Source organism: Canis lupus, chromosome 25 (assembly GCF_003254725.2).
Source record: "Canis lupus dingo isolate Sandy chromosome 25, ASM325472v2, whole genome shotgun sequence".
Taxonomy (NCBI): domain Eukaryota; kingdom Metazoa; phylum Chordata; class Mammalia; order Carnivora; family Canidae; genus Canis; species Canis lupus.
This window is the reverse complement of record NC_064267.1, coordinates 10,253,211-10,277,203: the sequence shown is the minus strand read 5'-3', so window position 1 is coordinate 10,277,203 and position 23,993 is coordinate 10,253,211. Positions and strand designations below refer to the sequence as shown.

The 23,993-nt window shown below is 45.1% G+C and overlaps 1 protein-coding gene and 1 pseudogene across 7 annotated transcripts in view; one reads left to right on the top strand and one right to left on the bottom strand.

Moving 5' to 3' along the window:
• Window positions 1-23,993, bottom strand: part of SLC7A1 (solute carrier family 7 member 1) — a 139,786-nt gene that overhangs the window by 66,010 nt on the left and 49,783 nt on the right. For 2 of the 7 annotated variants that reach the window (XM_025462593.3, XM_025462590.3), the window contains exon 1: window positions 11,070-11,128. The exons of 2 other annotated variants lie outside the window; for them this stretch is intronic. The gene's annotated coding sequence lies outside the window, so the exon portion shown is untranslated. Of the gene's footprint in view, window positions 1-4,791; window positions 5,035-11,069; window positions 11,129-13,605; window positions 13,813-23,993 lie in introns of those variants that run through there. 3 more of the 7 variants (XM_025462592.3, XM_025462589.3, XM_049101464.1) reach the window with 2 other exon arrangements.
• Window positions 21,259-21,855, top strand: LOC112670185 (transmembrane protein 126A-like; annotated as a pseudogene).

Sequence of the window (23,993 nt, the reverse complement as noted above, 5' to 3'; positions counted from 1 at the left end):
CCCTTGGCGCATCTCCCCCTGCCCCTAAGTAGAAGGCTCCTGACATTCACTTCTTGCATTAAGAAATTCCTGACCAAGAGAGAACAAGTAGCAACCTCTCCTGAGCACTCCCCAGTCTTTCTGGAGGAATTGCTTTACGTGTTAATTTACACCTACTCCTTTACCAGCGAAGCAATAATGCATGTATGTGGCCTCTGGAACTGGATTTCTCACTTGGTAGAAACCTTCCTGACGGCTGAAGCTTAACCATTTACATACGAACCCTGATATAAAATATATAGCTCACATTTACTGAATACCAGGCAATATTCTCAACTCATCACTTGATATACTTAATCCTCAACACAGCCTACGGGGGGGGGGGGAGACACGACTGAGGCACAGAGCTACAGATGGTCATGCACACAGATCTCCCAAAATGGAGAGTAAAGTATCCCAAACCACAGTGGTTATTTGCTTCTTGCTTCTCCTTGTATGTTGTTGTGCCGCGTTCCTATGGCCAGGGCCCCAGCTATCACTTCTCCCCATGGTTAAGAGCCCCACCTCTGCAGTCTGACTTACCACTTCCTATCTGCAGTTGGCTATAAAGAGATAATCAGGCTGGTCAGAAATGAGTACACCAATGGGCCCCCACACCCCTCCCATCCCAGGGGCTGGGAAGCATATGGGCTCTCAGACAATAATTGCTTTAGCTCTCAAAAAGGTACCTTTTGAGCACCTAAGCAGCACCAGGGACTGCCCCAGGGATTGGAGCCACAAAGACACATGTGCCCAGGCCCTGTCCTCGGGAGCTCAGGTCTCCTTGATTAGTTCGAGGTTCCAGCAATTTTGTAGACACCGTTTATCCCAAAGATCCCAAGAGCTGGTTAGAAATGCCCCCCAGACCTGCTACATCAGATCTGCTCTTCAGGGAGATCCCTTGGGAAGGATCTGGTCTAGGTAGCTTAAAGCCACCTCAAGTTTAACCTTACACTATGAAAGGCATTATCACATCATGCAAGTTACTTATCTTACGTACTTACTGAAATGTGTTCCTATTCTCTCTCCTCAATGCCGGCCCTATTACATCTGCCCAATCCATGTATATGTGCCTACCTCCATGCTTTCTAGACAGTGGCCGATGAGTAAAATAAAGAAGAGGCATATCATTGGGATGCCTGGGTTGGCTCAGGGTGTGATCCTGGGGTCTGGGACCAAGTCCCGCATCAGGCCTCTTGTGGGGAGCCTGCTTCTCCCTCTGCCTGTGTCTCTGCCTCTCTCTCTCTCTCTGTGTCTCTCATGAATACATAAATAAAATCTTAAGAAGAAAAAAAAAGGAAGAAGCATATCACAAAACCCATCCAACATACACAACATGGTCAAAGTCTCTCGCTTTGAATGCTACATTTCCAGAAACAAAATATGACATGCTTGGTCTCAACCGTACGTTTAAATTTTTACTTATTCATTATTATTTTTATTAGTGTACAACTGTAGGTGCGGGCCTCTTATGATGTCTAGACCTAGCAGGGGTCTATTAGGTGACAGAATTTTAAAGGAGCCTATATCCACGCCCACACACACAGTCCTGTTAGCTCAAGAGCAGCTCTTGTCTACTGGCAAGAGCAATTCTAGCAGAAGGGGAGAGAACCACAATTGGAGTCATTACTCATCTGAAATTGGGGCCATGCTGCTTGCTCCTGCAAAGCATCCGGATGGAGAGATCGGTCCCTTCCCTCTATCCTTGCTCATACTGTCTCTCCAGGGCAAATGGTTCCCTTCTTGTTCACAGTCATACACCTAGCTGGAAAGAGACCCCTAAGGGGAGCCAACACCCCTACAAAGCTCCAAACCTCCCACCAGCTCCTTGAGGTGATTCAGCAAGAAGTCCCTTGCAGATCCTCAAGGCAAAACAGCCAGAAACACAGGATTGTGATGGCACTTTGTGCAGAGTATGCTGTTCTCCCCAGCCTCTGCCCTTGCTCAAAATCACCCAGGATATCTAGGGTGGCAATTCCCTTGCCTTGACTCTTCAGACCACAGACCTGAGAGTCAGTAATTAGGCCTGAATCCTGCCACAAACTACAGCCGATAATTTCCAAAATTCCAATTGTATCCAACTCTAAGACTAGTGAGACATTCTTCACAGTTCCATTCAGATTACTCAAAGAACCAATGAATGTTCTTGCCTGATATCACCCAAGATTGCCCTCTAGAAAGAACGTCTTCCAACAAAAGTAGTTTTTTAAAACAAAACTAGCTGTACAAATTTGAGGTTATAGATTTTTGTAGGAATGTGTTATGCAATTACAATTACAGACTATCCCCTATGTCACATAATATTAACATATATCAGAGCAAAATATCAAGCTCATGAGGAGTCTTCTCAAATAGTATCAGTAGTGGTGGTAATATTTGTATCTTGCAGATGAATTTTTAAAAGACTGTAAACTAAGTACTCTGAATCCTTACAATAAATTTATTATTATTGAGAAGCATAAGAAATAAAAGAAGTTTACCAGAAACAAGGACAGATATTTAGACAATGTTTCAACAAAGTAGGCAACTTATCTTGTTCTGATTCTATTCTGTTACTAAGCTCTTGTTCATAGAATCAATTCCCTTGATTTACAATTGTTTTAAGAATTATATACACAGGAGTTCAGTTGGTTAAGGGTCCAACTCTTGGTTTCAGCTCAAGTCATGATCTCATGGGTCCTGGGATTGAGCCCTACATGGGGCTCCACCATCAACAGGTAGTCTGCCCATCCTCCCACTCGCTCACACAGGTCTTGCCTTGTGTTCCTATATACCTTCTTGGGAATCATCACAAACAAGAATGTCCACTTCAGTTAGAAACCCTCAAAGCACCACAAAAAGAAACCTCTACCCCCTGACTGCCTTTGTCCAAACCAGTCTGGACAGAGAATTCCTCCCACGTGCCAGCCCAGTGAACGTGAAATTCAGGCCACCAAGGTGGGAGCAGCAGGTGGGTTTGCAGAGTAGCATGCCCAAGCCTAACAGTGTTTGCAAACTGCAAGTCATCACTAGGACTTTTTTCTAACATGCAATAGAAAAGAATAAAAATTATCAGAATGCACCACAAGTACAATAATGTGTGCTGTTTCATGAAAACTTTCATTTTAATCTATATATATGTATGTCTCTGTGTACATACTTGATCACAGTGTAAAATGATTTGTTATTGTGGACTGCAGCCACAGGAGTCTGAAAGCTGCCACACTCAGGAGAACCAGTGTGCGGGCACCACCAGCCTTATCCCAAATGGCCTGAAGAAAGCCTTCCCAAAGCCCAGGCTTCCAGAATCCTGTGTGGATGGCATGGTGGAAAGGCTACCGATACACCTCTGAAAACTAAGTGCCTGTGTCCTTCTGAGAGTAATGAAATGATCTCACCTGGGAGATCTATGGGTGAGTGGCTGTAACATTCACCATCCCTGCAAAGAACCACCAAGACCAAGGCCATTTTCAAAGCTAATCTACACTGCAGGTAAGGATGAGATGCTGTGTTTTCAAAGAACTTAGAAATCAGAATAATGTATAGCCAGTGTTTCATGGCAGTATTAATGCTCAAAGATGAGACATCCTGGACAAATCAGGCAAAATTCTCAATAGGACAGAACAAGCTGCTCCAATGGTATATCAGCTACAGAGTATGTGAAGAGACATAATTTTACCCCATCTGTGAAAGTGCTTAATAGGCAACCCAGGAAAAATTTAACATTCTGATACTCTAATTTCAACAGGACAGAATTATTCTAAAACTAGAAATGTCAAATCACTCATTCATACCATGATTTGTACCAAAGTACAAAATGTGGTACATATTTGTACCAAAAAACAAAGTAAGCCCCAAACTGAGATGCCAGGGCAGGAATACAATAGAAATTTAAAATAATTTGTTGTTCTTTCTACCTGTCAAAATGTTACTATTTGATTCAAAGACTTTCCCCCTTTAAAATACTACTGTTTTACTGTGGTGCTTAGGTGGCTCAGTCAGTTTAAGTGTCTGACTCTTGATTTTGGCCTAGGTCACGACCTCAGGGTTGTGAGATCAAGCCCTGCATTGGGCTTCAAATTAAACATGGAACCTGCCTAAAATTCTCTCTCTCTCTCCCTCTCCTCACCCCCAATTCTAGTGCTCTCTCTAAAAAAAATAAAAATTAAAAATACTATTTTACTAATTATGAAAATATTCATTCAACAAATATTTGTTGAGCACTATCTTAGGTTCTACTACATACAGGTCAGTGAATAAACCAAAGTTCAGTTTTAATAGTGTTTCCTTTCTGTGCAAATATATATATCTCAGATAAGATAATACCGAATATGGAAAACTCCATCCAGACTTTACTTTCACTTTTAACAGCAAAGTTTTTCCCATAGGATCAAGTGTTCTTTGAAAATGCCATTTTCTGGGGACCTGGGTGGCTCAGTCAGTTGAACATCCAACTCTGGATTTCGGCTCGGGTCATGATCTCAGAGTCATGGGTTGGAGTCCCACCTCGGGCTCCACACTCAGCAGGGAGTCTGCTTGAGATTCCCTTCCTCTCCCTCTCTCTCTGCCCCCCTACCCCCCTAAACTAAATAAATGAATCTTCAAAACAAAAAAGAAATAAAATGTCATTATCATTGGCTACGTAATATTCCATCCCGGATGGTGTCATAATTTACCAAAAGATGTTTCTAAATGCTTACCACAAGACAAAAACACAAATAAGAAATACAGTTAAAATACAGCATGAAAAACCTGATTCAGGACCTTAGGTTGGGGAGAAAAATACAATCTTACCGACTCAAGAGAGCCCGGGCAGTGCACACCAGCAGGATCACACCTTCTTCACCATGCACCACATTAAGGTCTAATTTGTGAATCTCCCTTTATAAGCCTCACTCCTTCTTTGATCCAAGAGAACATTGTCTGCACAGAACAATAGGTTTTCATTTCAATTTCCCTTCTTTTCAGGAAAGGAAATGTTTGCACTTCAAAGGGTTTCTTTGAAGAGCAGCCCTCCGGACCTGGGCAGGTTAGGAGTTCTGTGGCCTCAGCAGGGTGTCCACAGTCTGGGCGGCTGCCCACCCTGTCACTCTCAAGGCCAGCTCCTTCAAGGAGAGGGTCTGGTGCAAGAGAAGAAAAAATAAACACATGGAAAAATTCTTGAGGCTTTTGATCACACCCTTCAGAAGCCCTTTTTCACACATAATGCAGGTTTATAGCTCACAGAAACTGAGGTAACAAAGGATTGGGAACCAGCCGTGGACAAGGCAACAGCAGCTTCTTGGAACAAAACCACTCCAGACCCCAGATTCACTCAGTAAATGAATAAAACGGGAAAATGGGAGCCCCTTTCAGCTATCACTGGCGATGACGAAGAGAGCAGCTTGGATAAATGGAATCCAAGAGCAAGATCCACACTTCATACACAAGTTCTGAAACCTTCCCCTGGGAACTTTTGGGCAGCACAATCACCGACAAAGAGCAAAATTCACAATTTAGAACTTCACCTCCTATTTCTCCACTGGCTGGCTGGCTAGTAGGGGCCCAAGAGGCTCAATAGCAGGCAACCATGTTAAATAACCACACATATTTGCCAGGAGGCCCATGCCATTTCTCTGGATTGAGGCCCAGGCCCCTCCTCCCTGTTCTGCTAAGTCAAGGAAGTCCGGGGTATATATTGGACAAGAGAGGACCTACAACATTTCTTTTCAAGTCTTGAACAAGTTCTAGGTATTTTTTTTTTAATTTTTATTTATTTATGATAGTCACAGAGAGAGAGAGAGAGAGAGAGAGGCAGAGACAGAGGCAGAGGGAGAAGCAGGCTCCATGCACCGGGAGCCCGATGTGGATTTGATCCCGGGTCTCCAGGATCACGCCCTGGGCCAAAGGCAGGCGCCAAACCGCTGCGCCACCCAGGGATCCCAAGTTCTGGGTATTTACTAATGATCTCCACCCTCCCCTACTCCGAGATGGTTAAGTTCACCTGCTAAGGTGGGCAACCGCCCAAGAGGTGGGCAGGGGCAGGAAAAACACTCCACTCTGCTTTGCTCCAGACAGGGAACCTGCTCCTCCCCACAGCCCAAGGATACCATGGGCTCCTGACCTGGGTGTCTGGGGCATAGGTCTGGGGTGCCCAGGTCCCCCTGAGCCAAAGCCTTCCACCCACCTTTCGCTAAGCCCTTAACCCAGCCTGGTGCTAAGCCTCTATGATAGAATTAGAAATGATTTTTATTTTCCCCTTCTCTTATTTTTCTGTAGTTTCCAAATTCTTCACAATGGCCATTCTAACTTTCAGAAACGTTTTTCTCAACAAGACTTAAAAGACAGAAAATCAGACCATAGTTCCTTTGAAAGTTCCCCTCCCATACACATAAAAATTTTATATATATAGGCACTTGGGTGGCTCAGTGGTTGAGCATCTGCCTTCAGCTCAGGGCATGATCCCAGAGTCCTGGGATCAAGTCCTGCATCGGGCTCCCCACAGGGAGCCTGCTTCTCTCTCTCTGCCTATGTCTCTGCCTCTCTGTGTCTCTAATGAGTAAATTAAAAAAAAAAAACACACAAACTCATATATATGGGTATAAAGGACATTATTTGGACAACTGATAGTTGAACATGGACTGTGGACTAGAGAACATTGATAATGTTCAATTTCCTGATTTGAGTATCAGGAAATGCAAGAGAGTATCAGGTTATGCAAGAGAACATCCTTATTCTTAGGAAATACATACTTCAGTACACAGAGGTAAATAAAAGGGCATGATATCTTCAGCTTATTCTCAAATCATTCAGGAAAAAAATGCATACAGGTGTGTGCCAATAGATCGATGGACCCACAGATACCTAAATAGAAAGGATAGAAGGAGCAAAATATAAACACTGAGTTGAATTTGAGAAAAAGATACACACAGGAGCTCCTTGTACTGCTGCTGTAACTTTTGTTTGAGTTTGAAATGTTATACAAACCAGACAGGAACAGCACCGGAGAAAAGGAGGAGAAAGGCAGGAGGGGTGAGAAAGTCTTCCCCACTCCACCTGCCAGCTTCGTGGCCCTGGCTGCTACCCTGGCTGGGCCAGCCAGCCCTGAGCCCACTGGGGAAATGAGCAGTCAACACCTGGGTCCCCAGAGGGTGGCTGGGTGACTGCCGCCATGTAAAGTTCCTGGTTCCCATAAGATGCCCTGAAGAGGGCTCTCTGGGGGCCCAGATGGCTAGACACACAAAAGTCAAACAAGGTTCCCCCATGGCCTGGACAGCAAGTTCCACTTCCATTTCTGCCCTGGTGAGCAGGATGCCAAACCGCGACCCAGGAAGCTGGCAGCCTCACGGATGTCCGTCATACACATGCCAGCTCCCGGTCCAGCCACCTCCCTGCACAGCTGTCCAGGGGCACCGGGGCTCCACTGCGGGCTTGGATGGAGGAAAGCGCTGTGTTCCAGGCCAGGAGTGGAGGAAAAGCAGGGTACTGTCCAGAAGCACAGCTCCAGAGCTCATTCAGAAACCAAGGGGAGTGTGGGGCCGAGTGGCTGCAGGTGCACGGGCTGAGGTCTCAGGCCTGGGACTGCCCATAGCGGGGGGCAGGCCAGAACGCAGTCCCAGGAGAAGCCAGCACCTTGCACAGGCTGCCACCCATAGCCCTAAGGAACACTGATGGCCAGGACTCAGAGCCAGGCCCCTGGGTTTCAAATCCTCATTCGCCACTTACTATCCAATTGCGTGCCTGGGGGCAACTTGCATCACTTCTCAGGTCTTCCTCTTCCCATCACTCAAAATAGAGAAGTATCAACCTCACTGGGCGGCTATAAGGATTACATGGAGACATTAAGTGCCAAGCACACAGTATGTGCTGGTGATTCTTGATCTTTCCCAACCCCAGACGTCTTCCTTCCTTCCTATTTGATAAAACAGACTCTGGTTAATGGTACTTGATAGACAAATAAGAAGATACAGAAGAAAAGAACACTTCCCAGCCTTAAGATAGGAAGATAACAGTTATAACAATGATGAAGCAACAGTAAGAGTGGGGAAGAGTGGGTCTGCTCCCTTGCCTTCCCACTTCTGCCCCAGGTCAGGTACCCACCACCCCTACCCCCATTGCCATCTCCAGGAAGGGATGAAATAAAGTGGAAAACAACACAGAGGTGGCCTAAGTGTTTGCTTGGCTTTGGTTTCTAAAGCCAAAGCCCTCAAGGTAATTTAGACAAAATGTGTGGGGGTCAGGATGACTATGACGAGGGTAAATAAACTCCCCCCAAAAACACACACATACAATTTTCTTATTCATATACGTGCACGCACACAGATACATACCAGCAAGTGCTAAGAATGGAGTAAGCTATCAGCTCAGCTTTCCAGAGGATAAGTGGATAAACCCAAAGTGTATAGGTCTGAGATCTAAAGGAACCTGATCCCCTACATACCCAAGGAGGTCCCTGGTCCCAAAGAGTTTCCAACTTCAAGGTCACCAAGGCAGTCAGGATCAATATGGCCCCAGAGACTGTGGTTCCTCCCCCATGCCTCCCTTCCCCATTGTGGCACAAAGGCCACAGAATGACCTCCATGACCTCAACTGTAAAAGGTCAGTGGTAAAGAGGTCTAAAGGGGACAATGGTACAGGAACCATTGTACAAATCCACAGACCCTGGACCTGGGTCAGCAGATGCCTCAGAGGCTCACTGTCCCAACACCTTGGCACTACATCCACCCACCACAATCCAGACACAATTCCATTTTAAGCCCTTGGCTTAAAGTTAAGAAAACTTGTTATGAGAATTATTTTTCTCCACACTTCACTGAGTTTTCTTTCCAGTATAATAGTCAACATTTCTTCTAAGCACTTAGTATGTGCCAGAAGCTGTGTCAAGTACATAACATAGACTACCCCACTTAAATCCTCTCAATCCCGTAAGGTAAGAGAAGCCGATTATTATGCAAACAATATGGAAAGGGATTTAAATGTGAGAAATACGTGAGGAAAGGCACTTATCCTGTCAGCAGACCCCACTTGGAGACCTACCCCTTTCTGCATGAGGCACTCATGGCATCTCTTATGACCCCACAGTGCATATGCAAGGAGAACTGAGGCTGGCCACACAGCAGAGGCCACTCCTCTGCAGCCCAGAGTCAGCACTGCCAGCTGGTCACTACAATGAAGATTCTGCAATACACGGAGCACAGGATGTAGGACCCACTCCCAAACAAACGGGAAAATAGATGGTTGTTCTCACAGTCAAGAACGTTATCTGAACATTCTGGAGAAAATACTATAGCAGAAATACAGGACGTTAAAGAAACAAAACTGCCCGTTTCTTCTGTGCTTCTAGAAAAGAGAAGAAAAAGCAGATGATCTACTCCGGAGAGAGGAAGAGAAGATACAGAAATACGCACAGCCCGGGACACCACGTGGGTGGCTCAGTGGTTGAGCATCTGCCTTTGGCTCAGGTTGTGATCCCAGGGTCCTGGGATCAAGTCCCACATCAGGGTCCCTACAGGGAGCCTGCTTCTCTGCCTGTGTCTCTGCCCCTGTGTGTCTCTCATGAATAAATAAATAAAATCTGAAAGAAAGAAGAAGGAAGGAAGGAAGGAAGGAAGGAAGGAAGGAAGGAAGGAAGGAAGGAAGGAAGGAAGGAAGGAAGGAAAAAAAGAGAAGAAAAAAAGAAAAGAAAAGAAAGAAAAAAAAGAAAAGAAAAGGAAAGGAAAAGAAAAATAAAGGTGCACAGCCCAAGCAAGCCGTGGGACATTCTTTCTTCCAGCTTCAGATAGGTCCACCTGGCAACAGCCTTTGAAAGCTTCCCTGAACTTGATTTCGGTTGCCATAATCAGGATAGTAGACTGCTAACAGAAAGAACTTACTTCATGAAAGAAACCTAAATGTATTGATTTGGTACCTTTATTCATCCACAGAATACTATGGAATTCATAGTTCGTGAGCTTCATTATTGTGAGGCCAAGAGGGAAGGCTTCCTCCACCTATGGATGGAGCAAGTCTATGGAGTTGAGAAAGTCTAAATGCCTTTCTGGGAGCTACACACAGAGTAGGAAAGCCAGGACTCCAGAACCCTTCCGTGGTGCTGTTCCCAGCATTCATACTACTTGTTGTCAGCTCCCCTGAGCCACCTCCTTCATCTCCGGGCACATCAGTTCAGGCTGTACTGACGTTGTAAATGCCTTTAACCACACACAGCTCTAACTCGTTTATGCCGTTTGTTCACCAAACGTACCATCTGGCAGTCCGAAACTTTACCAACAATCAAGAGAGGGAAAAAGCCAAATGAAAGACATTGGGCATGGCAGGATGGGTCAATGCTATACCAGAATCTATCCCAATGTTCAGAAATGTCTTTCCTACAACCTGTGCTCCCCTAGAAGGGACAAATCCTGACCAGTGGGTAAGGTAAACCCAGCTTCACCCAGAGTACTGCCAATGCCACGTATCTGAAGGCATGACTTTAGAGTGGAATGAACATACTTAGCAGTCCACCAGATTGTTTTGCCATTTTGTTGCCCATTCTTCTAACTCACAGGCAGTAAATGCACTAAACCTCCTATGGAAAACTCAGGTGCAGTTTAAACAATTGCAGGGGAGTTCTTTTCAAAGCTGCTTTGCTGCTTTGGAGTTGGTGGGAGTGAATTATGGAAAAAGAGGAAAAAGAAGCCTCTCAAGTTTACTACAAGATTGTTCATCTCAAGTTTACTACAAGACTGTAAATCTGCCATGAGAGATGGTACTCCTCTATTCTGTGGATGGAAGAGAACTAAAATCCTTGTGGTAGGTAGAACCTTGGCGTGGGATCCAATGCCAGTGACCTAAGGCACAAGAAACACCTGGAAGGCAGGTGCCCTGAAGGCCCAAGGATGAAAAAGAAGGCACACTCCAGGTGGCAGAGGGTCCTCCTTCTGGCACTAGGACAAACCCACAGCCAAGTTACCCATTGGAGAGTGGCAGGGGAGCACAGGGAGGCTAGGCTGCAAGCACCAAGAGATCCCCATGTTAGGTGTGAGGAAGCAAGAAGGCTAGGTGAAAAGGAAGGAAGCCACCACCCTGGGGCAGGTGGCTACAAAGCAGTCATGTACCTGAGAAGGGCCCCTGAGAACAGATCTAGTTCAGCCCTGTCCCTTGAGGATGGAAATACCTAAAAAAAAAAAAAAAAGTCAGTTGTGACTTTTTAAAAAGTTCTTCACGCTCATTCCTCTACTTTCCCCATCTCGTTAATATAATATGGCAGCTCTATTCCTCGGAATCATATTTGACCTCCTTCATATCTCACATAGACTCCACTGGCCAAGCCTGTTGAGTCTCCCTTTAAAATCTACAGATGGAATAAGTAGATAAGGTGGAGCAGAACTCTACCACCTCACATTTCTATCATTTCCATCCCAGTCTAAGCTGCCATCACCTCTGAAGGAAATGACATATGGTCACTCTCTCTTGTGCACAAATTACCTGAAGCCGGATTTTATTCCAAACTTAAGTTACAAGTCTGAACTGGTCTCCCTGCTTCTATTACTACCCACTCCCCCTACCCTCCATCTCTTCTCCATGGAGCATTTAAAGTAATCCTGTGATGGTTCCCCACCGCATCCAAAGTAAAAGCCAAGTCCTCATGGTCCATCCACAGCATCTGCCCTCAAGTGGAACAGGGCAGTAGTAGAGAGTCCCCAGGTCTGACGAGACCAATCATACAGAAAAACACTAGGGTCCCATCCACAGGTCCTGCTTGAAATGAGGACCAAGAACCAGGTGGAATGATAAACACCTACAAGATGCCTCTGCATTAGAGGAAAATGTTTCTCTCCAGTACTTATCCCTGTTTCAAATTCCTCCCTAGGATTAATAAACCAATACCTCCAAACACATAGTTAATAATGAAAAGGGATCAATCCAATTAGACATAATGCTGGGCCCTCCAAGTCTCCGTAGAAAAGAAACTCCAGAGTGGAACAACCAATAAACACGTATTTATACCAAATATAATTAACATGTCTTAGAATTCAAGCTCCCCGAGGTCAGCAATCTTGTCTTCCAAGCCTTTTCCTCTAAAGCAAATAATTCTATGCATAAGAGCACTCATGTGACTCAAATCCAGATTCAAACAACTGCGTACATTTCTGATCTCTATTAAGTCTTGCCCCGTTTGTTTAGTCAGAACTCCTCTGACTCTCTTTAAATTCATCTGTAATGATTAAACATGACCGTAATATGCTAAACCTTTCAAAACTATTTAAACCATTGTTGACTTCGTCCCCTCACTTCTATTCTGATTGTGTGACTTAAGTTAAGACCTTTTGTTTTAATGACAGAAGGGTGTGTTCATATAAAAATAAGAATAATTTCCACTGAGACCAACTAAAAATATCAAGGGAATAAATGTATCATGGTTTCCTATTATCTGAAGCAAGCATAAAGGGCAAGACATGTTACTGTACCTCCCAAGTTATAATCCAAATTGAAGACAATTAGAAAATCCAGCCATACCCCAACACACACACAGTTCTGCTGGTCAAATTTTAAAGGGCACACGTGTAGGAAACTACACCAGGGAATGAAATCCCAACCCTCTCCCCCTAGAACTAAATCTGGAGTAAAACACAACCCTGGGTTTCTTCTGTAGGGCGAGCCCCACCACGTGTATTGGGAGGTTTAGTTTCCCTCCTGAAGGCGCATGTCTCTCTACTACCCTAATCGTGAAGCCAAACACCACTGACTGGTATCTGGTTCCCACACCCACGGAAAAGGGGAAGGAGCTAAAACGGCACCCTGTAGCAGCACTACAACACCAGGCTGCTCTGCGCACACAGGTGCAGAACGCCTGCCAGACCTGCCCGGTCTAGAGTTCTGTGCTACGCAGCACGGAGCACGCGGGGATCGGTTGTCTTTATTTAAGCCGGAAGAACTTCCTCTCGCTCCAAGCCATCTGGAAAGCTTGAAGAGCTCGGCCTTCCCAGGTCAAATCGGGTCACAAGGAAGCCCACCCGCGGGGGGAACTTCCCCGAAATACCCCTGGAAACTCAGACAAGAGGCGTGGGCGGGCCGGGGCGCGACGCCAGCCCAGGAGGAGAGGTGGGCGCCGCGGTCCCCGGGCCGGCCACCTGCCGCGGGACCACCCCCGCGGGCGCAGGGCGGGCTCCCGCCGCGGCGATGACACATCGCGGACCTCGTGGCGGGGCGGGGTGCCGCGCTCCGCGCCATGTAAGGGCAGGCCTCCGGATGCCGCCCGGCCTGGCCCGCGGGCCCGGGCCGCTCGCGCCCCCGGCCCGCCCCGACCGCTCCGGGGGGCCCGGCGGGGGTCGCCTGCAGGCGCGCGCGGCCGGCATCCCGGCGGCGCCGGGTCGTCCACGTTCCCTGTCGGTGTTGCATCATGCACCACGCCGCGCCTCCAGGGAACCAAAATGGACTCCGGTGGCGGAGGCGGCCGCATGGGCACCGGCCCCGCGCGCACAGCCCCGCGCCCGCCCTGCCCTCGCCCACCCCGGGGAGGCCAGCGCCCCGCCGCCCGCCCCTCGCCGCCGCCCGCGCCGCCCTCCCGCGGCCGCCCGCGCCGCCGGGGCCCCTCCAAGGTGACCCGGACCCGGGCGGCTGCCCTGGCGCGGGCGGCGGCCGGGCACTCACCGAGCCGGCGGGCGGGCGGGCGGGCGGTGGCAGGGTGCGGGCTCGTCCGCCGAGGGACTCAGGCGCGCGCGGCCGCAGGGACGGCCGCCGGGCGGAGGCGCGGCGCGCAGGGAGCGGGGGCTGCGGTCCGGGCTGCCTGCTGGCCTCGCGCCCGCCCCGCCCCGCCGCGGACCTGCGGCTCACACCTGCCCGCGCCGACTGAATGGAGCGTGGAGGGCGCGCGGGCTCCGGCGCCGGGTTTCATCAGCCGCGCGCCCGCCCCCGGCCCGGCCCCGGCGCCCGCTCGCGCACGTCACCGCCCCCGCACCAATGGGAGCGCGGCGCGGCGGCGGCGGCAGGCCCGGGGCGAGGCCGGGGCGGGGCCCCGCGCGGGGACTCGGGGTTCCCCAGGCGGGCGGGCCCGCGGTGCCTCCCGCCGCCGTCGCTGCCGCCCCGCCCGCTTGTTGCCATTTTTCCGCCAATCGGAGGCGGCGGCGCGACCGCCTCCTCGGGTCCCCGGGCCGCGGAACAGCGCGCGCGGGGCGAGAGCAACGGGCTGGGCGCTGCTCCCCGGGCGGCGGGCCCCGACCAGCCGACTGCCCGCTCGCCGCCCGCGTCCCGTCGCCAGAAACAAAACACCCGCGAGGCACTTCAAGGGTCGGGTTTTGTTTTGGTTTTTTTCTTTTTTTTTTTTTCGTTTTTAAGTAAATCTTCCCTTTTTTGCCATTGAATGATTTTTATTATTGCCATTCCTTAGTTTTTAATAAATCACTTACTCTTGCGCCTTGTCAGGAAGGGCCCTGAAGCCGGATCCTGCCTGTGTGGCGAGCACACCTTGGGGCTGTGCTCACAGCGGCGTCCAGAGTCGCCCTCCCTACACGGCTGGAACTTTAGGACCGAACCCCGCAGCGCTCACCTCGCGAGCCCCTCCGGAATGTCTCTCTTTGCTGCAAAAACCCACACAGAGAACCACAACCTAAAGAGATCCAGGAATCTGCGGCCCGGGCGACACGGAGACGTGAGCGGGTCGTACATTAGTCCTGTCAGCCTCCTCCTAACTTTGCTCACACACACACACACACACACACACACACACGCTAAAATCATAGTACAGTGTTCGTGGCCTTCGAATCCTTTCCACACCTTCAAAACTCCCCCCACTCCCCAGTCAGTAATGGGGGCTCATAGTCACCCACTGGATAGGAAACCGTCTTGGAATTACACTAGCAGTTTATAAGGTATATAACTGCATGGTGTTAGCTTCAGAAAGGTTTTAACAAACACAGAAATGGGCTAATATTGGCGAAGCACTTTTGAACAGTGTTAGGTGTCATTATGAGCAACTAGGTATGTGCCTTTTTTTTTTTTTTTTAAATCAGTTTCAATTGTACAGTGGTGATATGATGCACTCCAGTTGCATTGTGGAGGTCTCTTGTGCTGGAGCTCTTCCTGAATCCCACCCCACCTCCTTCGATTGCTGACAATGGCATCAAAAGGATGTCCCCCCTTCCCACAGAAGGATGATTGAAGGACCACCCTCTTTGCCTTTGCACCAGATCTGGATTAGAATCTGAATTCGACCATTTCATTTGCTGTGTGGTCTTCTGCAAGCTATTTCATCTCTGTTTGGAGGGTCTAAACTTTAATATTCTTTTTTTTAAAGACCTTGTATTCTTATCAGAAAATCTATCCCTTAGTGTTTGAAATACGATTGTGGCATTTTTAAAAAGATTCTTAGCAGGAAAATAGAATTTAGTAGGTTGTAGAGATGCCCTGTTTGGGCAACACAGAAAGGGAACATAGAGTTAATGTGTAAATTCTGAGAGTTCCAGCCCCTGATGGGTGTATGGGGAGAACTTAACCAAGAGGATTTTAAGTACTGTGCTCTGTTTAGCAATCCAACCCATCAGAAAGACATTAGGAGACCCTCAGTGACAAGGTCCATAAGCAAGCAACTCCCTGGCAAAAAGGATTCAGTGTGAGCCAGTGAAAAAATAGTGCCCAATGTCTTAGCAAAAAGTTAAGAAAAAAGCTTAAAAAAAACCCCACCCCAAACTGGCTGAATGTTTTAGGTAAAGCTAAATTTCAGGCAGATTAAGGATTGGCAGGTCCAGAGGGACCATGAGTGACAAGCAACCTTGATCAGAATCAAGGAGCAAACGAGCCATTATTTCAGAGATCAGTAAGGAAAGGAGATGCTAACATTCAGGCCCTGGAAGGCATCTTCTAAAGTTAATTGTGACAGACCAGGTTCCAGCCTAGCACCATCAGGTAGCATAGGGGCACAGAAAGTGCAGAGAATGAGAGTCAGACAGATGTGGTTTTCAATACTGCTTTTTCTTCTGGCTAGCTGCTGGCCTAGGGAAATTGCATTTGTCCTCTCAGCCTGTTTCCCCATCTGCAAAACAAGGAATTAATTACCTGCTAGATAGGCATAACTTCCTGGTGACAATGAAAAATATGTAGTCAGTAAAGCTGGGAAGAAAACAAAAAAAAATATGTGTAAACGTGGAACAGAAAAAGAGACCCTAGAAATACCACAAGATAGTCAACTGATCGTTGACAAAGGAGGAAAAGCAATTCATTGGAGAAAGGATGTCTTTTTAACAAATGGTGCTCAAACGACTGGGCATCCACATGCAAAAAAAAACAAAAACAAAAAACAAACTCTAGACACAGATCTTATACCTTTCACAAAAATTAACTCAAAATAAATCATAGACCTAAATATAAAATCCAAAATGAAATGAAAAATATGCTAGAAGATAAGAGAAGAAAATCTAAGTAGTTTTGAGGTTTAGTGATGACTTTTTTTTTAAGATTTATTTATTTATGATAGACACAGAGAGAGAGAGAGGCAGAGACACAGGAGGAGGGAGTAGCAGGCTCCATGCGGGGTGCCCAACGAGGGACTCCATCCTGGGACTCCAGGATCGCGTCCTGGGCCAAAGGCTAAACCGCTGAAACACCCAGGGATCCCCCAGTGATGACTTTTTAAATATAATGCCAAAAGCACAATCCACAAAAGAAAAAATTGATTAAGTTGCACTTCATAAAAATTAAAACCCTCTACTCTATAAAAGACACTGTTGGGCAGCCCAGGTGGCACAGCGGTTTGGTGCTGCGGCCTAGGGTGTGATCCTGGAGACCCAGGATCAAGTCCCACGTCGGGATCCCTACGTGGATCCTGCTTCTTCCTCTGTCTGTGTCTCTGCCTCTCTCTCTCTCTCTCTCTCTCTCTCGTCTCTATGAATAAATAAATAAAATCTAAAAAAAAAAAGACACTGTTAAAGAGAATGAAGAGATAAATCATGGACTAGGAGAAAATCTTTGCAAAACACATACCTAATAAAATACTGGCACTCCAGATATATGAAGAACTCTTAAAACCCAGCAATGAGAAAACAACCCAATTTTTTAAATGGGCAAAAGACCTGAATAGACACCTCATTGAGGAAGATACACAGATGGCAAATAAGCATATGAAAAGATACTTAACATCATATGTTGTTAGGGAACAGCAAATTAAAATAATGAGATCCCACTGTACACCCATTGAATAGCTAAAACCCCAATCACCCATACCACCAAATGCTGGCCAGGATATGAAGCAATTGGAACTCTCATTCATTAGTGGTGGGAATGCAAAATGGTACAGCTAATCTGGAAAACACTTTGGCAATTTCTCACAAAACAAAACGTAGTCCTACCATATAGACCAGTAATTACATTCCTTGGTATTTACCCAAATTAGTTGTGTCCACACAAAAACTTATATACGAATGTTTCTGCCAGCTTTAATCATAATTGCCAAAACTTGGAAGCAACTAAGATATCTTTCAATAAGTGACTGGACAAATAAACTATGATACATCTAGTCAAAGGAATACTGCTTCTTAATGAAAAGAAATGAGCTATCAAGCCATGAAAAGACATGAAGGAGTGTTACATGAATATTGCTAAGTGAAAGAAGCCAGTTTGAAGAAGCAACACACTATATGATTTGAACTTCTAGAAAAAGCAAAATTACAGAGAAATAAAAAGATCAGTAGTTTCCAAGGGCTTATATAGGGAAGAAGAGGGAGGGATGAAGAGATGGAGTACAGGGTATTTTTAGGGCAACGAAACTACTTTAAGTGATACTGTAATGGTGGTTACATGTCATTATACACATTTGTCAAAACCCATAGAGTGTACAACACAAAAAGTAAACCTTAATATAAACTATAGAATTCAGATAATAATAAAAGTTCAATATTGGCTCTTCAACTATAGCAAATGTACTACACTAATTCAAGATGTTAATAATAGGGGAAACTGAGTGTGGGGAAAGGGAGTATATAGAAACTCTCCGTATATTCCCCTCAATTTTTTTGTAAAACTAAAACTGTGGTTTTTATGGTATTTATACAGAAATAATATATATAGTGTGTATATAAAGATACATTTAAATAAATACTGTATGTTTTATATAGTATTATGCTATGTAATATGGTTATATATAAAGCTATGTATTATATGTATAATCAGACTCTACAGTTGAACAAAATAGGGGCTAGGGCATCAAATTCCCTCCTCCCTCACTCCACCCCACTCAACCCCCATGCAGTCAAAAATTTGTATATAGCTTTTGGCTCCCATAAAACTTAACTACTAATAGCATACAACTGACTGGAATTCTTATGGATAACATAAACAGTCAATTAGCATATGTTTTCTATGTTATATATATTATATACTACATTCTCACAATAAAGTAACCTAGAGAAAAAACGTTAAGAAAATCATAAGGAAGAGGACATACATGACAATGCTGTACTGTAAAAAATTCACTCGTATGTGGACCTGTACTCTTCAAACCTGTGTTGTTGAAGGATCAACTGTATATTATCTACATTTATATATAATATAATGAAGTATATGCATATACACACATATATATGTAAAGCACCTGGTATAGGTCTACATATAGAAAGTATTCATTTAATAATAGTTATTATTAAGCAGATCAAGGAAACTGAGCTGCTTCATTTTCTAGTATTTCAGGATTGTATCCTGAATGGGTTAGGCATATAGGCTTTGGAGTCAGAGAACATGGCTTCAATCCTGGCTTTGCAACTGCTAAAATACATAGTGTTAGGCAAATTACTTCATTTGCTCCAAGTTTTACTTTCCACATTTCTAAAACAAGGATTATGGTGTCGGTGATGAATGAATGAGGATATTCATATAATGAGTTTAGTACTCTAGGTGGCAGGCACATAACGAATGCCCAGAGAACATTATTATTAACTTCAACGACTAGACTGATTTGTGGGCTTGTGCAAAATGCTAAATTGGAGCATTTCATCTTCCATAACAAAGGAGTATTCTCACAACCAGAAACTTTGCAGGAAAAGACTGTCAGTAGTTGGCCCTGTAAGGACTAAGTGGTAAACCATCACTGTCCTGGTTCCCTGGGGGTCCAGATGGGGAGGGAAAGAACATAGCTACCACTGCATTCTTCAGAAGACCTCTACTGTCACCTGGCCAGCTCCTTTCTGTTCTCCCAGAACCAGCACTATCCCCTTTTCTGGGACATTCTGCTCTTGTCCCTCCAAACTTCCGCGACTATTGCATCTTCAACAGGAATGACCATGTCACAGAACCCCATCACTGTCAGCATAGAAATTGTGTTGTGGGTGGGAGTCCCCTGCTCCAAGTCTATTATTCCCTGACCACAGTGAAGTAGATGACATGAGCTGAGATCACCTCAGAAGCCATCCCAATTCCATTGGAAATTGGAAGAAAGAGAAATCTTTTTCCTCCCTGTCAGCAGAACTGGACAGGTGTCAGTCAGGTGCCACCAGCAGCCACAGTTGCAGCTGTGTAGAATTAGCCAGCCTGAGAGAGTGAGGTAGACTCAGAGGAGTCTAAGGTGAGGGATGAGGTGAGTGCTAATACTGCCCAAGTCCCCATTCCAGCGCTTACTGAAGCTGCCCATTTGGCTAAGAGCCAGAGAGATGTTCCTTTTGGCCAAAGCCATTTATGTTGGGTCTCTGTTACTTATATTCAAAAGAGTCCTGATTAATACAGTTTTTCTATCCTAGGGACATTCTCCCCAGGGCCAGATGGGAAGAAATATAAATACCTTCACAAAACATTGCCCCTCCAGAAGAGATAGTCACAAGCCTGATGCCCAATAGCATTGAAAAATACAGCCCTGGGGTTTAGAGGATATAACTATTGGTTAGCTGATAGAGAATAAAATCAGATCTCTGCCAAATTTCAGGAGACCTTTGAAGCCAGCTGTATGCATGACTCTGTTATGGTACAAAGTGCTTTTTCTTTACGACAAAGACAGTGTGCCTACCCTCAAGTAGGAGAGACTTTCTTACAATGTGAATCTTTGTAAGAATGCAGAGCTGTAAGAAAATGCGAGAGATAACCACAAAGATTTATGTCCACGTATATTTATCACACGGTTGTTTATAAAAGCAAAAGAAAAAAGTCCATAAATGTCCAAATATGAAGAGTTGGTTAAATACATTCAGATCCATTCACAAAATGGAATAGAATATTAAGCTGCCATTAAATATCATGTTTTTGAATAATATTTAATGCTAAAGGAAGTACTCAGATAGTAAGAATGGGATACGATATTGCTGTCCTCAAAATTTTATATATACACACATACACTTATTTCCATATATTTAAGTGTATATTCTGTACACTCATATTATATATAATCAAGATGGAAACATAAAAATATTGTCCCTAGGTGTTTTAATTGTTCTGTATACTTAATTACCTCAATATTCTACATTGAAAATTTATAACAAACCCAATAGATGTTATTAAAAATCAAGATTGAAAAAAATCAAGATTGTAGCAAAACATAAGATAAAAATCTGCCTCCAGCCCCATCCTCCCCCTAAAATCTGTATAGTCAAAGAACACTCATGCCTTCATCCTCAACTCTCACTGCCCTTTGTGATCTATCAAGAAACCAGCCCAGGCCTGCCATTTAACTGTTGACAAGCTTTTCAGGCATTTAGTGCCAGGTAACCAGGTAACTAGAGCATGAGCTCTGAAAAGTTGGTGATACAATAGCTTCTCCATAAATGTTCAAAATAAAAATATTAAAATAGTGGGGCATCTGGGTAGCTCAGGCACTCCCATGAAAGAGTTTTTAACTTATTTTCCATACTTTTTCTCTGTCCTTTAACATACATATGCTATGTCCATCGACATATAAATTTAGGAAACGCATGAAAATATTCTGAATTTTACAGTGTGTTATGGACTGAATTGACCCCCCTTAAAATTCTAATGTTGAAGACCTAACCCTCAGAACCTCAGAATGTGACTGTATTTGGAGATAGGGCCTTTAAAGGGGGGATGAAATGAAATAAGGACCTAATCCATCATGACTGACATCTGTATAAGAAAGGGAGATTAGAGCACCCAGAGAGACTCTAGGGGTGTGTGAGCCTGGAGGAGGGGCCACCTAAGGACATCGTGAGAAGATGGCCATCTACAAGCTTCAAAAGAAACTAAACTTGGGCCTCAGTCATGTGTCAGCCAAAGATGGCCACACTCAGGCTAGTTGAACAAAGGTTGGAGTGAGCCCCAGTGTCACTGAGGAAAACTCTGGAGGTACCAACTGCTGTGAGGAGAGCATAAGGTTTTTAGATGGAAAATCATGAACCAGATGATACTGTCAAGGAAAACTTAATTTTCAATACTATAACCAGAAAAGTTAGCTAATTCCCAAAGGCCAAAAGGAATCTACTTGAGCATGAATCAACATATATTGGACTTAATGCTCCTTTCTGTGGTCTCACAGCAAATAGTCTTTTTCGACTCATCTTAAATATGACACAAGTTCATATGGCTCATCATAGCAGCTGGCTTACCAATGGCAGTGATCCCAGTTTTGACTGTGCACACATCCTACAAAGGTTTGGTGAGATTACCTTTGAATATAAGTGATTTGAATTATAAAACCGGTACCATAACACAGGGTGAATTGGTTGGTCTTGTTTTTAGTGGTCTGCACCCTGTTTTCTTGGCTATACCTGTGAAGGGTGGCCTCACAGCCAGGTAGAGTTAGCCTTGATTCCAGAGAAACATCTTAATTTACTGGATTAGAATTTCTAAGCCTGTCTTTAGAAAGATGTTATTTCCCATTCCACTCCAGACTGTGTTTCAGCATACCTTGGATCCAGACAATATAAGCTAATTATAAAGGCTATTCAATTACCTGAACCTAGCCTAGAAATTCAGTGACTGTTAAACAAATGTGTACATAAAGATGAAGTTCTAATGTGTGGGGAAAAAAAAAGAACCTAAATCTGCCAGCACCATGATCTTAGACTCCCAGTGAGAAAATAAATCTCTGTTGTTTAAGCCACTCCAGTCTGTGGTATTTCATTATGGCAGCCCTAGCAAATTAATATATGGTGGAAATTGTATTTTTAAAGGACTGCCAGAGCTGAAAATGTCATGACCTAAGCACCCCCAGAGCAAACCTCCGCTTTTACAGAAGCAGAGAGACACTGTATGGTCTTCATGGTCACGGGACCCAATAGAGGCCCCCAGAGCCTCAAACTGGCAGTGCAGGGCTTTTGGATACCTAAGAATGATGTCTCCATTTGCTTATTGATTAATTTGTGGCCATAAGGTGTCTCCAACAATTGCTTTCTCCTCCCAATGAGGATGATAGGAAAAGCTTCAAGTTTCTCCATGTCCTCGTCTACATCATTTGCAGTCTAGTAGCTGTGCTGCTTACACAAGCAGCCCACTGACTCTCAGCTGACGTGAGCAATCTGCTATGAGCTTCGGAAAGCTGTTACTTCCCCCTGTGAGCAGAGTGGCAGAGTGGGGAAAACGGGGCTTTGGCATCAAATGGGCATGGGCATGGGCATGAATCTGGACTCCATTGCTAACCAACTTGTGACTTTGATCAAGTTATGTAATATCTCACAGTCTCCTTAAATGAGGACAACGCTATCCACCCTTGACTGCTGAGAGTATTAAATGAAATAATGTGTGAAAGTGGGTGGGAGGGGAATGGGTGGTCAAGAAATGCTAGCTCCATCCTACCCTGTGTTCTTTTCTCTATCCTCCTAATATTCCTTCTCCTCTTCTGGCCGGAAGAAGAGGAATCAAAGAAAAGATCTTGGACCCTAGTACCTAGACTCCTTACCCTCTTCTACTGTCCTTTCCACCTGTTTGACTCAAACAAGGAAGGTCTGCCTACAGACCTTAGGGTTCTGCGTGGCACCTGGAAGCGGCTCACCAGATCATGACCTTTTGTAAGGCTAAGCTAATTTCTGCAGGAGTTTGCTCTCTGACAGAAGCCATCGCTTTCTTTGGATTTCTAAAAAGTCATGCCACTTTGGTGATATGCCAGCTTCAGCCAAGCCTACATGGTGGTTCTTGCCTTCTGGGAATGCTCATTGCTGATAAAACTTTCTTGCTGCATTAAGATAAAAAAAAAAGTATGAGATCTCAGCTCACTCAAACACCCTAGAAGTTTCTACTTGGTAAAGCAAAAATAGGACCTTTATGCAAAGACATTTGGGATTTCTCAAAAGTGTGCCATATCTCTAGTTATCCCATTCCTTCCTTGAGCTATGCTCACCTCACAGTCTGGGGATTAAGTCCCTATGTTTGCATCTTACAGTGAACATTTGTCCTATGAGAGTGGACAATCAGGGCCACATGCCCAATGCAGTGGCTAAGAACACAAGTAGTAGAGACAGAGTTCCTTGTTGGACTTTCAGTAGGTAATTGACCTCTTCAGGCCTTTTTTCCCTCATCTAAAAAAAAAAAAATAGGAAAGCTAATGAGCTGCTTTAAGAGTTGAGAGAAAGCCTGAAAGGCCCCTATGCAGTGCCTGGCACATAATAATAATGACTCCATAAAGGCTACCGATCATTATTATTATCATCATCAGTATTTTTTCACCCAACACATGCTTTGCATAAAAGGAAATAGCAGTGGAATACATTCATTAGTGCCTCATCATTTTGTTCTCTGACTACTAAGAGGCCTAGTGGAGAAAAAGTCACAGGGACATAGTATTAATGAAGGGTTTCTCAGTAAGAACCATTGGCACACCCCCCAAGTTGATAACTAAAATGAACTGCCAACAAGACTGTCTGCAGAAGGTTGGTCATAATTCAGAGCATGGGCAGCTGCTGGTCAGCTGAGGATACAACCTAAAGCAGGGTTCCCCATTCTCTCCACTATTGACATTTGGGACCAGAGAACTCTTTGTTGTCTTGCGTATTGTTCAAAAGTCAGCAGGATCCCTGGCCTCTATCCACTAGATGACAGTTGCACTCTCCCAGAACCAAAAATGTTTCCACGCATTGCCAAATGGCCTCTGGAAGGTAAAAATCACCCCCTCTTTGAGAGCC